This window comes from Bubalus bubalis, chromosome 2 (assembly GCF_019923935.1).
Source record: "Bubalus bubalis isolate 160015118507 breed Murrah chromosome 2, NDDB_SH_1, whole genome shotgun sequence".
NCBI classification, from domain to species: Eukaryota; Metazoa; Chordata; class Mammalia; order Artiodactyla; family Bovidae; genus Bubalus; species Bubalus bubalis.
The window spans coordinates 86,627,323-86,641,381 of record NC_059158.1 but is presented as its reverse complement, the minus strand read 5'-3'; the positions used below and the strand labels follow the sequence as shown (position 1 = coordinate 86,641,381).

Genomic DNA, 14,059 nt, shown 5'->3' with positions numbered 1-14,059 from the left:
TGTTAAAATACATTTGATATATAATAGTTAATAAAAGCTCAAAGATGTTGTGTGATTTTCAGAGGTCAAATAGACCTAAAGGACAGAGTCAAGATTTAGTTCAATATTACTTCCAAATAGAGATGTTACTTTTCTTTGTACTCAGAACTAAGGCAACAGGATTATTTAATATTTTATGGTAGGTAGCATTAAGAAGGCGGCAAAAGTCACTGAATAATCTGCTCCTTCAGCAAAGCTAGCAAAGAAAACACCCAGATAAAGTTGTGCTTATATTTTACAGCAGATCACCTGAAAACCCCTGGGCTTCACACGTTTTTAAAATAGTTTTTGTGTGTTTGACTACACAGTAAGAAGGGAAAAGAATAGATGTTTTAGATGCAAAAGGAATATGGCATGCCATCCCTGCCAGATTCAAGCTTATAGTTTTCATTAGTTTTATTTTGCTCATTTTATCAAATCACAAGTGATAAAACAGGAGAAACATAAGGACTTCATTGCTTTTGGCTAATAGATGGGAAACAACAGAAAATTCTTTCCATAAATGCAGAAAAATAATTTTCTTCATAATAGCTAACATGCCTTCTTTAGGCATTAAGATACATTTCTGTTTATAATCTTAAGACAGCTATAATTTTACTCTTTATAAAAATGAAGCCTCCCAGGAAAAACAGGGTATTTCAGTGTCCTAATCTTTATTTTTTTAAATTAATTTTTATTGGTGTATGGTTGATTTACAATGCTGTGTTAATTTCTGCTGTATAGCAAAGTGAATCAGTTATACAAATGCATATATCCATTCTTTTCTAGATTCTTTTCCAATGTAGATCATTACAGAGTATTGAGTAGAGTTCCCAGGGCTACACCGTAGTCCTTACTAAGTTATCTGTTTTATGTATAGCATTGGGTATGTCGATCCTAATCTCCTAATTTATCCCTCTTCTCTTTCCCTTTGGTAACCATAAGTTTCTTTTCTACATCTGTGACTCTATTTCTGTTTTGTAAATAAGTTCATTAACATTTTTTTAAGATTCCACATATAAGTGATATCATGATATTTGTCTTTCTCTGTCTGATTTACTTAGTATAACAATCTCTAGGTCTATCCATGTTGCTGCAGATGGCATCATTTCATTCTTTTTAATGATTGAATAATATTCCATTGTATGTATGTATCACATCTTGATCCATTCCTCTGTTTATGGAATGCTTCCATGTCCTGGCTATATTTTCTCCAGATACATGCCCAGGAGTGGAATTACTGGATCATATTCGTACTCGAATCTTTAAATTTGGTTAGAAATGGTTGGATTGCTTCACTGATTCAATGGACATGAATTTGAGCAAACTCCAGGAGATAGTGGAGTACAGAGGAGCATGGTATGCTACAGTCCACGGAGTTGTGAAGAGTAGGACATGACTTAGTGACTGAACAACAACAATCTTTAAATTCCATCATTGAAAATGTAGGTGTGCAGCCCAGTTTCTAATCTCTTAGAATATTTTGCACAGTAGGTTTTAATCATTGGAGTGAATAATTGCCTAGGAGAGCAGTACAGCTTCATGCAATATGACTTGGTAGTCAACATTCTCATTTTCCAATAAAAGGGAAATTTCATGAACAGAAACAGAAATTTCATTGGACTCCTTGAAATTTCACCTGTGAAGAGAATTCTTCTGAGCAGCTTCTTGAGAAAGTATGTCTTAATAGGTTTATCATGAATATGGGGTCTTCATTGCTTATAATATCACTGACAGACACAATGTTAGCCACTGAGTTTGCATAGTTATGGAGAGTATCATGATCTGTTTTACCATTAACCTGTCTGCCAAAAGACAGGAACTGTGTTCTCAACCAACAAACTTTGGTATCATATCTTCAGTAAACTTCTACCCTCAAAATCCAGGTTCAACTGACATATCTAAGACCATGTCTATCTGATTAGCCCATGGTACCAAATACTCAACTGTAGTTCCTTGTTTGATGGCAAGTCCAACCTTTATCTCATTGCCCCAAATGTCTTTAATGAAAGCCCCTGGATTCTTGTATATATGGATTGACTCCTGTTATAGCCATTGGCTTTACCTACTCTTCCAGCCTAGAAACCATCCTGTGCATGTCAAAGAAAGGATCCTGTCCTCTCTGCTTTTGGAGACTCTACCATAGGGTGGCCAAAAGTAATGTGAATAAAATACCCATCTATTGTATCCAGGTGCAGATAATCAGCCTCAGAGGCCAGCATTTAGAGATTTTCAGCCCCTGAATTGGCCAGGTTGCTGCTGAAGATGGATGGGTCAGTCTCATAGCTAGGCATCATGATCCTGGTTCCCAGGGGCCAACTTACATGAGTCTTCCAGTAAGATGAAGGTTTTATCCTGATTTCTTCTTCTTTTAAAATGTACTAATTAATGCTTTAATCTTTGAACATGACTAGTAAATATTTTAATTTTGAACAAGGACTAAATTTTCATTTGAAATAATGATTAATTTTCCCAAGTGTAAAGTAAAGGGCATGAGTTATAGCTTTAAAGAATTTATTTTACTAACAGTTAGGTCCTAAATATATTTGCCTATTATTCAAATGAGTCAGAACTAGTAGTTTGCTTGGTTTTTGTTGCTTTAGTGGGGAAAGTTAACAGAAGAGTTGACTAATTTAGTGATTTTTGTAAAATATGCACATAAATAACCTGAAATATCCATGGATTAGCTGTTTGTTAGTATCTTGCTGTTGTTGTTCAATCTCTAAGTCATGTCCAATGCTTTGCGACCCCATGAACTACAACACGCCAAGCTTACCTGTCCTCTGATTTAGTAATATAAATGGGATCAAATGGCTAGCTAATAAATGTTTTTGTTCCCAACTTTCTTTCAAATAAAATTCTGTTATATATGTATACATATATATATGTGCATGTATATTTATGTTAGATGTATGTTTAATGCATACATTTACTATAATGCTAGATCTTTCTTACTGTATTCTCCTGTAAGACATTTGGCATATTTTCTTTATTTTGCATTTTAGTTTTCTTTTGTCATCAATAAATTTATCAAGTTTTCTGAATATAAAAGTATTTTCCCAGATTTTTCCCATTAAGTTCCTATAGTATTAGGCCTTTTTTTTTTTTTTTTTTTTTTTGAGGCAAAGTAACAAAGATTCATTTGGAAGAATTTCCAATCATAGAAGTACACTACCCTTTACTAGTGAACTGCCTTAAAGACAGATGTTGGCAAGTTCATATATGTATGAGCAGGACAGCAGCAAGACATTTGTATACCTGAAAGTCTTGCTTTTTCACCTAATCTAATCCTAGCACAACTATAAAATTGGAGCAAGAGATTTAAGACAAGACATTTGTAGACACCATGGATAATTTCTGGAAGCTACCATAAGTGTAATCTCTAAGCCTCCATTTAGAGGAGGATTCATGATCAGTGTGGAAAATTTTTTTTTCTTTTACTATTTTTTTTTTTTAGGGCTTCCCTGATGGCTCAGCAGGTAAATAATCTGCCTGCAATGCAAGAGATAGAAGAGACGCGGGTTTGATCCCTGGGTTGGGAAGATCCCCTGGAGAAGGAAATGGCAACCCACTCCAGTATTCTCGCCTGAAAAATCCCATGGACAGAGGAGCCTGGTGGGCTACATTCCAATGGGACAAAGAGTCAAACACAACTAAATACACATTTTTTTAAAAAAACATGTAGTCATATTACTTCACACTATGGACATGCTACTTGGAGCTCTATTGTTAATTTTTTTGTTCCCAGGCCAGTGTCTGGGTATCTTCATTAAGAGTGGAAAGGTTTTTCATATTAGAATTTGTCCTTGGCTCTAAACCTGGGACCCAGGAATCATGTCTTGGGTAACATGGGTTAGGCATCTGTAGTAGCTCACCTGATGTGACTCCTAATCTTCCCTTGGTGAATGCCAGCTGAAGGACCTTTCCTACCACAATTCCCTGCCATGTCCAGTGACTCCTTGCAAGACCTCTCAGTGACCTGAGTACTTTCCTTTAATGTCATTTCTTGAGAGCTTGAGCTGAAATTAATCTATGTATGCCTAGATCTGATCTTTTCAACTAATGATTTTAAGTACTGTAAATGAGGGCTGCATAACCAACATACATTCCAAAAACCACAGTAACAATGGGATAAACAAATCTTTCACAAAATCCTTCAAAGGCTTCCTACAGTTCTCATTTTAGCATTCAGAGTACTTACTAGGACCTTCAATTCTCAATTCATACAGTCTGGGCCTTGCTTATGCCACAGTCCCACCTCTCATATCTTCCTGACTACCCTTCTGTTTCAGCTATGCTAACAACCTTCCTGTGCATGTCTGCTCCTGACTCAGCCTTTCTACCTGCTTTTTGCTGTCTCTAGTCCACCACCCTCAATCCCCAACCCCCACCACTGTGTCCACACCATTTCTTACTAAATTTTGTTAATCTTTTAGACCTCAACTTAAACCTTGTTTTCTTAAAGTTTTCTTTCAGTATCTAGACTCAAAGTGTGGCTCTCCTTTTATTTATCTTTTTAGCAACCTAGACCTCTTCATAGTACATTTCGCAAATGTCTTTATATAATTATAATTGACTGTGTTGTATTTCTCTTCTGCATTAAAAAAAAAAAAAAACACTAGGATCATGTCTCTTATTTAATACTACACTTAGCATGGTGTCTTAGCATGGGCTTCCCTGTGGCTCAGCTGGTAAAGAATCCACCTGCAATGCGGGAGACCTGGGTTCAATCCCTGAATTGGGAAGATCCCCTGGAGAAGGGACCAGCTGCCCACGCCAGTATTCTGGCCTGGAGAATTCCTTGGACTATATAGCCCATAGGGCCGCAAAGAGTCGGACACAACTGAGCAACTTTCACTTAGCATTGTGTCTTGCATGATACTCATTACCTTTTTATTGAATTAATTAAGCATTGTGAATAATGCCTCATGACTGCACTTTCTGTGAATCCTTTTTTTCTGTTATCACACATATAGAACAAAACATACTGTAACCTCAGTTCCCCTGAAAGCATAGCCTAAGTCAGAGGCTTCCTTGAAGGTTAGTTGATCTTAAGGAGCAGGGGTGAAGAACATTAAAAGTGTGATTGCTATGGACTGAAGTATGTCCCTTCAGAATTCATATTTTGAAGCCCTAACTCCCAGTGACTGTGTTTGGAGACAGTGTCTCAGAAAGTAATCAAGATTAAATAAGGTAATAAGAGTGGGGCCCAAATCTGATCAGTTGTAAGGAGGGGGGAAGTGCTCTTATCTCTCTTTGCCATGTAAGGACACAGGGAGAAAATGGTTTTCTGCAAGCCAGAAGAGTGTCTTCAGAAGAACTCAACCATGCTGGCACCTTGGTCTTAGACTTGCAGCCTCTAGGTCTGTGAGAAAATATATTTATATTGTTTAAACCACTCAGTCTATGGCATTTTGTTATGGCAGCCTGAATAGGCTAATAAAGTGACATTGGGAAAGAGATAAAGCTGGTAAGAAATTGTGTTACTGCATTGGTTAAAAGTATAGGTGAGTGATGCTTGATTTGAAGACTTACGAAATTGTTTTCCCTGGGGATGAAAAGGGGAAGCATATATCTATCAGCCTTTGTAGCCCATTGGTTAAGGATGGCAGAAGTATAAGAGTAGGAAGTAAGATATGTGATGCAACCTGAAGAAAGGCATCAAAGCATTGCACTTGAAAGTGAGCTGTTGAAATCCATAAAGAATTGATCACTGCAGCAGAGGCTGGAAGAAGAGGTGTGGCTGATAGGATTTGAAGTGGTATACAAATTATCTCATACATAGACCACCACAAAAGTGTCCTGTATTCAATATCCACAAGTAATTTATGTTTTTAGTATTTCTGCAATGCTTATTCTACATGGAAAAATAAGTGAGGCAGTTTTTATAAACTAAAATTCATAAAAAGTTTGATTGCAAGTAAAAGCTAACTCTGACATTATTGTAGTGATTCTTACAAATAAAATCTCGAAACATAATTTTTCAAGGTGTCAAAAGAAATGTTATTAACAACTTAAGCATTGTTTATCTCAGAATCTAAATAAATGGATATGTTACTTACCAGAAAGCAAATTTAACATGATTCTTTATCATAGAAGCAATAAGCTGTGAATTACAGTGAAAATGACATTGAGAAATAACCTGTTTTAAAAGCTGCCAGGGACAGATACTGCTAGAGATAATAACTTTTTAAAATTAGTTGATGTTCAAAATAATTATAAGTTGAAAACAATCTAAATACCTTGAGAATATAATTTTGATCAATCTGAATATGATTTAAGAGAAATACTAGAATGGTTTCCCCGTGATTGGAAAACTTTTGTATATTTTAAAGAGAGAAAGCCTTTGACTGTGTGGATCACAACAAACTGTGGAAAATTCTGAAAGAGATTGGGAATACCAGACCACCTCACCTGCCTCTTGAGAAACCTATATGCAGGTCAGGAAGCAACAGTTAGAACTGGACATGGAACAACAGACTGGTTCCAAATAGGAAAAGGAGTACATCAAGGCTGTATATTGTTACCCTGCTTATTTAACTTATATGCAGAGTACCTCATGATAAATGCTGGGCTGGAAGAAGCATAAGCTGGAATCAAGATTGCTGGGAGAAATATAACCTCAGATATGCAGATGACACCACCCTTATGGCAGAAAGCGAAGAGGAACTAAAAAACCTCTTAATGAAAGTGAAAGAGGAGAGTGAAAAAGTTGGCTTAAAGCTCAACATTCAGAAAACGAAGATCATGGCATCTGGTCCCATCACTTCATGGGAAATAGATGGGGAAACAGTGGAGACAGTGTCAGACTTTATTTTTCTGGGCTCCAAAATCACTGCAGATGGTGACTGGAGCCATGAAATTAAAAGACGCTTACTCCTTGAAAGGAAAGTTATGACCAACCTAGACAGCATATTCAAAATCAGAGACATTACTTTGCCAACAAAGGTCCATCTAGTCAAGGCTATGGTTTTTCCATGGTCATGTATGGATGTGAGAGTTGAACTGTGAAGAAAGCTGAGCGCCGAAGAATTGATGCTTTTGAACTGTGGTGTTGGAGAAGACTCTTGAGAGTCCCTTGGCCTGCAAGGAGATCCAACCAGTCCGTTCTAAAGGAGATCAGCCCTGGGATTTCTTTGGAAGGAATGATGCTAAAGCTGAAACTCCAGTACTTTGGTCACCTCATGCGAAGAGTTGACTCATTGGAAAAGACTCTGATGCTGGGAGGGATTGGGGGCAGGGGGAGAAGGGGACGACAGAGGATGAGATGGCTGGATGGCATCACCGACTCGATGGACGTGAGTTTGAGTGAACTCCGGGAGATGGTGATGGACAGGGAGGCCTGGCGTGCTGCTGTTCATGGGGTTGCAAAGAGTCAGACATGACTGAGAGACTGAACTGAACTGAAAGAGAGAAAAAAAGATAAAACTAAATACAAGAGGGACCTCAAGATAATTTGTAACATTGAAATAAAAAAGTAAATTTAGAGCTTCCACAAGGGGAAACAATTATTTTTTCAGATACATTTTATTGTTATCAAAATAATCCGTATACACCCTGGAAAAATGCAAATAGTAAAGAAAGATTATAATCAAAGCACCAGCTCACTGAAAGACAACTCTTTTAACCTAGATTTGTGTTTATTTTGGTGTTACCTAAATTTCTCTAAATAATATGCTTATATTACCATTTCTTTGTTTACCAGTATTAAATGTGACTCATTTACTCTTGCTGTTATGCATATGGTTTTAATTCCCTTTCTATTCCCACTTCTGGAGAAGGAAATGGCAACCTACTCCAGTGTTCTTGCCTGGAGAATCCTAGGGACAGGGGAGCCTGGTGGGCTGCCATCTATGGGGTTGCACAGAGTCGGACATGACTGAAGTGACTTAGCAGCAGCAGTCTTTATCTTGTAGAAGGAAGTGCAACCCACTCCAGTATTCTTGCCTGGAGAATTCTGTGGACAGAGGAGCCTGGTGGGCTGCTGTCCATGGGGTCGCACAGAGTCGGACATGACTGAAGCGACTTAGCATGCATGCATTCCCACTTCCAGCCTTTCTTGTTGCTCTGTCTCTCCTTCCAAAATAATTCTGTCATATCTTAAGTTCCATCATTCCCATAACCTTGGTAACTATAAATACACAAGTAACCACAAATAACATAAACTATTTCTGTCTCCACAGGTTGTAGATAATTCTCATTACTTTCTACTTTGTATTGACTTAAATAGACTGCAAGTTATTTCTCTAGAAAAAATGGGTTTATTCAGGATCAGCAAAGAATTTCAGTTTGGGATCTGAAACCATGGCAAGCCATGTATAAGACCCATGAAAAAATGGAGAGAACTCTTTTATAGAGTGGAGAGGAAATTGGGAAACCCATGGTAACCCAATAGTCCATGGCTTTCCATTGGCTGAGTTCTGAAGTCTCTCATTGGATGAATTCTTGCCTGGAAAAAAAACAAACCTTTTCTTCTCTCTGTTGGGTTCTGCTGTTGTGATAGGACATGAGAGCTTCACTTTCTGGTCTCTTGACCCTATTTTGTTGAGGTTTCTGTTTATCCATTTTTTACGTTTTCTTCCTTTGATCAACGTCTTCCTCTGAAAATACTGCTGGTCAAGAGTCAGGTTTTCTGCACTGTTTGATATAAATCACAGCAAGATCCTCTATGACCCACCATCAAGAGTAATGGAAATAAAAGCAAAAATAAACAAGTGGGATCTAATTAAACTTAATTAACAGAAAATAATCAATAGAAAATTAAAGATTTACTGATTATGGCCCCACCCATCAGAACAAGACTCAGTCTCCCCCAAATTGTCTCTCCTATTAGGAAGCTTCCATAGGCCTCTTATCCTTCTCCATCAGAGGGCAGACAGACTGAAAACCACAATCACAGAAAACTAACCATTCTGATCCCATGGATCACAGCCTTGTCTAACTCAATGAAATTGAACCATGCCATGTAGGGCCACCCAAGACAGACGGATCATGGTGGAGAGTTCTAACAAAATGTGGTCCAATGGAGAAGGGAATGGGAAACCACTTCAGTATTCTTGCCTTGAGAACCTCATGAACAGTATGAAAAGGCAAAAAGATAAGACACTGAAAGACGAACTCCCCAGGTGCCCAATATGCTACTGGAGAACAGTGGAGAAATAACTCCAGAAAGAATGAAGAGATGGCGCCAAAGCAAAAACAACCCCAGTTTTGGATGTGACTGGTCATAGAAGCAAAGACCAATGGTGTAAAGAACAATATTGCATAGGAACCTGGGATGTTAGGTCCATGAATCAAGACAAATTGAAAGTGGTCAAACAGGAGATGGCAAGAGTGAACATAGACATTTTAGGAATCAGCAAACTAAAATGGACTGGAATGGGTGACTTTAACTCAGATGACCATTATATCTACTACTGTGGGCAAGAATCTCTTAGAAGAAATGGAGTAACCATCATGGTCAACAAAAGAGTCTGAAATGCAGTACTTGGATTCAATCTCAAAAATGACAGAATGATCTCTATTCATTTCGAAGGCAAACCATTCAATATCATGGTAATCCAAGCCTATGCCCCAACCAGTAATGCTGAAGAAACTGAAGTTGAACAGTTCTATAAGGACCTACAAGACCTTTTAGAACTAACACCCCAAAAAGATGTCCTTTTCATTATAGGGGACTGGAATGCAAAAGTAGGAAGTCAAGAAACACCTGGAGTAATAGGCAAATTTGGCCTTGGAGTATAGAATGAAGCAGGGGAAAAGCTAATAGAGTTTTGCCAAGAGAATGCACTGGTCATACCAAACACCATCTTCCAACAGCATAAGAAAAGACTCTACACATGGACATCACCAGATGGTCAACACCGAAATCAGATTGATTATATTCTTTGCAGCCAAAGATGGAGAGGCTCTATACAGTCAGCAAAAACAAGACAGAGCTGACTGTGGCTCAGATCATGAACTGCTTGTTGTGAAATTCAGACTTAAACTGAAGAAAGTAGGGAAAACCACTAGACCATTTAGGCATGACCCTAATCAAATCCCTTATGATTATATAGGGGAAGTGACAAATAGATTCAAGGGATTAGATCTGATAGACAGAGTGCCTGAGGAACTATGGATGGAGGTTAGTGACATTATACAGGAGACAGGGATCAAGACCATTCCCAAGAAAAAGAAATGAAAAAAAGGAAAATGGCTGTCTGAGGAGGCCTTACAAATAGCTGAGAAAAGAAGAGAAGGGAAAAGCAAAGGAGAAAAGGAAAGATATACCCATTTGAATGCAGAGTTCCAATGAATAACAAGGAGAGATCAGAAAGCCTTCCTCAGTGATCAGTACAAAGAGTAGAGGAAAACAATAGAATGGGAAACATTAGAGATCTCTTCAAGAAAATTAGAGATACCAAGAGAACATTTCATGCAAAGATGGGCTCAATAAAGGACAGAAATGGTATGGACCTAACAGAAGCAGAAGATATTAAGAAAAGGGGGCAAGAATACACAGAAGAACTATACAAGATAGATCTTCACCGCCCAGATAATCATGATGGTATGGTCACTCACCTAGAGCCAGACATTCTGGAATGTGAAGTCAGATGGGCCTTAGGAAGCATCACTATGAGCAAAGCTAGTGGAGGTGATGGAATTTCAATAGTTGAGCTATTTCAAGTCCTAAAAGATGATGCTGTGAAAGTGCTTCACTCAATATGGCCTAAATTTGGAAAACTCAGCAGTGGTCACAGCACTGGAAAAGGTCAGTTTTCATTCCAATCCCCAAGAAAGGCAATGCCAAAGAATGCTCAGCCTACCAAACAATAGCACTCATCTCACACGCTAGTAAAGTAATGCTCAAAATTCTCCAAGCCAGGCTTCAACAGTACATGAACCGTGAACTTCCAGATTTTCAAGCTGGATTTAAAAAAGGAAGAGGAACCAGAGGTTGACAGGTTGACACAAAATCCACTGGATCATCGACAAAGTGAGAGAGTTCCAGAAAAAACATCTATTTCTGCTTTATAGACTATGCCAAAGCTTTTGACTGTGTGGATCACAACAAACTGTGGAAAATTCTGAAAGAGATGGGAATACCAGACCACCTGACCTGCCTCTTGAGAAATCTGTATGCAGGTCAGGAAGCAACAGTTAGAACTGGACATGAAACAACAGACTGGTTCCAGATAGGAAAAGGAGTACATCAAGGCTGTATATTGTCACTCTGCTTATCTAACTTATATGCAGAGTACATCATGAGAAATGCTGGGCTGGATAAGGCACAAGCTGGAATCAAGATTGCTGGAAGAATTATCAATAACCTCAGATATGCAGATCACACCACCTTTATGGCAGAATGTGAAGATGAACTAAAAAGCCTCTTGATGAAAGTGAAAGAGGAGAGTGAAGAAGTTGGCTTAAAGTTCAACATTCAGAAAACTAAAATCATAGCATCTGATCCCATCACTTCATGGCAAATAGATGGGGAAACAATGGAAACAGTGACATACTTTATTTTTGGGGGGTTCAAAATCACTGCAGATGGTGATTGCAGCCATGAAATTAAAAGACGCTTTACTCCTTGGAAGAAAAGTTATGACCAACCTAAACAGCATATTAAAAAGCAGAGACATTACTTTGCCAACAAAGGTCTGTCTAGTCAAAGCAATGGTTTTCCAGTAGTCGTGTATGGATGTGAGAGTTGGACCATAAGGAAAGCTGTGTGCTAAACAATCAATGCTTTTGAACTGTGATGTTGGAGAAGACTCTTGAGAGTCCCTTGGACTGCAAGGATCTCCAACCAGTCCATCCTAAAGGAAATCAGTCCTGAACATTCATTGGAAGGACTGATGCTGAAGCTGAAGCTCTGATACTTTGGCCAGCTGATGCGAACAACTGATTCGTTGGAAAAGACCCTGATGCTTGGAAAGATTGAAGGTGGGAGGAGAAGGGAATGACAGAGGATGAGATGGTTGGAAGGCATTACTGACCTAATGGACATGAGTTTGAGTAAACTGTGGGAGTTGGTGATGAATATGGAGGCCTGGCATGCTGCAGTCCATGGGGTCGCAAAACGTTGGACATGACTGAGCGACTGAACTGAACTGAATTGAACTTAGAAAAGCTTTTGTGCAGCAAAGGAAGCTATAAACAAAGTGAAAAGACAACCCTCAGAATGGGATAAAATAATAATAAATGAAACAACTGACAAAGGATTAATCTCCAAAATATACAAGCAGCTCATGTAGCTCAGTACTAATAAAACAACTCAATCAAAAAGTGAGCAAAAGAGCTAGACAGACATTTCTCCAAAAACACATAGAGAAGGCAACAAACATATGAAAAGATGCTAAGCATTGTTCCTTATTCACTTCAGTTCAGTCGCTCAGTCGTGTCCGACTCTTTGCAACCCCATGAATCACAGCACACCAGGCCTCCCTGTCCATCACCAACTCCCGGAGTTCACTCAGACTCACATCCATTGAATCACTGATGCCATCCAGCCATCTCATCCTCTGTCGTCCCCTTCTCTTCCTGCCTCCAATCCCTCCCAGCATCAGAGTCTTTTCCAATGAGTCAACTCTTATCATGAAGTGGTCAAAGTACTGGAGTTTCAACTTTAGCATCATTCCTTCCAAAGAAATCCCAGGGCTGATCTCCTTCAGAATGGACTGGTTGGATCTCCTTGCAGTCCAAGGGACTCTCAAGAGTCTTCTCCAACACCACAGTTCAAAAGCATCAATTCTTCGGCGCTCAGCTTTCTTCACAGTCCAACTCTCACATCCATACATGACCACTGGAAAAACCATAGCCTTGACTAGATGGACCTTTGTTGGCAAAGTAATGTCTCTGCTTTTGAATATGCTATCTAGGTTGGTCATAACTTTCCTTCCAAGGAGTAAGCGTCTTTTAATTTCATGGCTGCAATCACCATCTGCAGTGATTTTGAAGCCCCAAAAAGTAAAGTCTGACACTGTTTCCACTGTTCCCCTATATATTTCCATGAAGTGATGGGACCAGATGCCATGATCTTCGTTTTCTGAATGTTGAGCTTTAAGCCAACTTTTTCACTTTCCTCTTTCACTTTCATCAAGAGGCTTTTGAGTTCCTCTTCACTTTCTGCCATATGGATGGTGTTCATTATTAGAGAAACACAAATCAAAACTACAATGAGGTGTCACCTCACATCAGTCAGAATGGTCATCATCAACAAGTCTGCAAACAATAAATTCTGGAAAGGGTGTGGAGAAAAGGGAACCCTCTTGCACTGTTGGTGGGAATGTAAAATGATACAGCCTCCATGACGAACTGTATGGAGATTCCTTAAAAAATTAGAAATAAAACTACCATATGACCCAGGAATCCCACTACTGGGCATATACCCTGAAAAAAACAGAATTAAAAAAGACACATGTACCCAATATTCATTGCAGCACTATTTACAATAGCCAGGAAATGGAAGCAACCCATACCCATCAACAGATGAATAGACAAAGAAGTTGTGGTACATATATACAATGGCATATTACTCAGTCACACAAAGGAATGCATTTGAGTCAGTTCTAATGAGGTAGATGAACCTAGAGCCTATTATACAGAGTGAAGTAAATGAGAAAGTGAAAAACAAATATCGTATATCAGCACATATATATGAAATCTAGAAAGATGGTACTGGTGAACCTATTTGCAGGGCAGCGGTGGAGACACAGACATAGAAAACAGACTTGTGGACACAGTGGGGGAAGGAGAGGGTGGGACAAATTGAGAGACTAGCATGGAAACGTACATTACCATATGTAGAATAGATAGCCAGTGCAAATTTCCTGTATGATGCAGGGAGCTCAAACCCATACTCTATGACAACCTAGAGGGTGGGAAGGTGGGAAGTGGGAGGGAGGTTCAAGAGGTGTGGACATACGTTTACATATGGTTGATTCATGTTGATATATGGCAGAAGCCAACACAATATTGTAAAGCAATTATCCCCCAATTAAATAAATTTGTTAAAAAAGAAGTTTTCTGGTTTCACCAGTTTTTTGTCCCTCAATAC

The 14,059-nt window shown here is 38.8% G+C and overlaps 1 protein-coding gene and 1 pseudogene across 9 annotated transcripts in view; one reads left to right on the top strand and one right to left on the bottom strand.

Moving 5' to 3' along the window:
* SLC4A10 (solute carrier family 4 member 10) overlaps window positions 1-14,059 on the top strand; it is a 344,973-nt gene that overhangs the window by 261,200 nt on the left and 69,714 nt on the right. The window lies entirely within an intron of this gene.
* LOC102414536 lies at window positions 1,654-2,232 on the bottom strand (annotated as a pseudogene).